Source organism: Pinus tabuliformis, chromosome 3_2, assembly GCF_031772625.1.
Source record: "Pinus tabuliformis cultivar Carrire ecotype Pingquan chromosome 3_2, CPIR1, whole genome shotgun sequence".
NCBI lineage: Eukaryota > Viridiplantae > Streptophyta > Pinopsida > Pinales > Pinaceae > Pinus > Pinus tabuliformis.
Genome location: NC_142302.1, coordinates 747,458,897 through 747,461,596, shown reverse-complemented (window position 1 = coordinate 747,461,596; position 2,700 = coordinate 747,458,897).

The following is a 2,700-nucleotide window of genomic DNA, read 5'->3' as shown; positions in this document are numbered from 1 at the left end:
CACAAAGCCTTAGCTCGGAAGCTATCCAACTCTCAGTACAATTCCTCTGCTGCTCATAGACAGTCAAAGGCTTCTCACAAACCTTCTCCTTTGCCCTCCAAGCCTCCTATTTCCTTCTGCAGTTTCCTTGGGGTCCAGTTCTGCCACCTGTGTGAATTGGCCTTTTCACACACTCACTAACCTCTGATCTAACTGCACAAACTTGAAGGAGATAAATCCTCATCATGGATGAGCTTCCTTTATAGGAAAAATATTCATCCAATTGATAGTACACTGTCCCTTCTATGATCTCATCTGGGTCTCTGTCTGAACTGACATGCATTAGTTATCCATGAGTGAATACAAAATTATCTAAAAATAATAGTTGTCACATGCATGCAAGCATCAACAAACTATATCTCATTAATTTAACAATTTGTTAAATTAATCTAACTAAACTTGACTAAGTTAAACTAAGTCAACTGATCCTCTCAATATAGAACTGAACCTTATCTCCTTTAATCAAGGGAGAAAATAATTGCATGATCTCACAAAGACTTCAAGTTTAATTTTCCATAACTAATTAACTCATGGAGATTAATTAATTAATATTTTAAATTGCTGCTAAGACCAAATTAGTTTTTACTTCCTATAGTTAGACCAGGGACTGCTAAAAATACGAAGGGACCCAGAAATGCTATTTTTAGAAGATTCTATTTTTAGCAGTTTCACCTCTCACCCAAGGTGGCCAAAATGCTCATTGGCTAAACTGTTATTTTTAGACATGCTATTTTTAGCACTTTATAAATTTATCATTTCTTGTTGCACATTTTTGAACACTCCCTCTCAACAAGAAAGGCTTCGTCTCAAACCAAATCCTATAACTCTGGAATGTTCTACATGCAACACATCTACCCAGTCTGATTGTTCCTGAAACTTTCGAACAAAAACACTCACAACTGACCTCTCTGTTGGGCTAGAAACATACCCTGATGCTGAAGCTCTACCTGCTCCCTCTCTGACACCTGTGCTACTGCAAAATCTCCATGCATTTCGCACCATTGCACACCTCTCTATGCCACTTAGCACTATGCAACACACTTGTGCCTCTCGCATTGCTACAGCTTGCATGCTCTGCACTGTCCTGGGATTCCCTGCACTGTAGCTCTCTCTGTCGACCCATGCGCATATGTCTCTACCCAATTAATCAGTTCCTGCTACTCCACATCGGGGTTTTCGTAGCAAGGTCTCATCCAAGAGGTTGGGTACCTCAAGGATCCTACCCCTCCTCCTTGGGACGATCACTCTATATCGCCCCACTTCCTACCTGGAGGTATGGCTGCATGTGATCCCTCTGCCCACCTGGCTTGAAGTTCCCCCTACTGGAGGTCTCTGCATGATTATATGTCTCTACTTGATCTCCTCTTAGCTTCTCCTATTGTGGCTACTCCACAACCTCCTCAAGCTACTGCACCAATCTTGGCTCCTCCACAATCGTCTGAGACTTCTTCTGGGGTTGCGTGTTGAGAGGTAATATACTCTCCCTCTCAACCACCAAGTCTCTAACCTTTGCCTTGCTCCTCAAGGCTTTGCATGAATCTTGTACCTCAAGTGCATATAGGTTCTTGGCTAGCACACCAATCTATTTCCACTTTCCCACCATCACGAAATTTTCTAGAAAAAGAGCTGATTTTAAATCAGCGATATCTCCCTCATCCGAACTCCGATTCAACTGATTTTTTTTTTTTAATTTGGGTATTTTTCCGCAAGGAATCCAAATCTACTATTTATTTCTAAAAATTTTGTACAAAAATTTTCAGATCTGCTCTACAAACTCTCGGCCCAAAACTCAAAACTTTGAAATCTCCTCTTAGTATACTGTTCTCTCCTTGATCACCCGTGCTCCAATACCATGTAGAATTTTGTATAATTTTTCTACAAATCAGCTAGCTTTGATACCATGTAGAACTTTTTCTACAAATCAGCTAGCTCTGATACCATGTAGAAATTTCCCACCTATAGATCAACCTGGTAATGCAATGTACTAAAGAAAAACATTTGATCTACTTCTACAAACAATTTAGCAAAAGCTTAATCATCCATGAGCAACATCAATAAGAACACATATAACTTATAAGAAGGAATCAATCATACATAACACTGAAGAATTTACCCGAGGAAAGAACCTACCTAAAACCCCATCTCTGTATTATCATACAAGTGGAAATATAGTCTGGATTACACAAAATCTTAGCTCGGAAGCTATCTAGCTCTCAGTACAATCCCTCTGCTACTCATAGACAGTCAAAGGCTTCTCACAAACCTTCTCCTCTGCCCTCCAAGCCTTCTATTTCCTTCTGCAGTTTCCTTGGGGTCCAGTGCTACCACCTGTGTGAATTGGCCTTTTCACACACTCACTAACCTCTGATCTAACTGCACAAACTTGAAGGAGATAAATCCTCATCATGGATGAGATTCTTTTATAGGAAAAATATTCATCCAATTGATAGTACACTATCCCTTCTATGATCTCAACTGGGTCTCTGTCTGAACTGACATGCATCAGTTATCCCTAAGTGAATACACAGTTATCTAAAAATAATAGTTGTCACATGCATGCAAGCATCAACAAACTATATTTCATTAATTTAACAATTTGTTAAATTAATCTAACTGAACTTGTGTAAGTTAAACTAAGTCAATTGATCCTCTCAATATAGA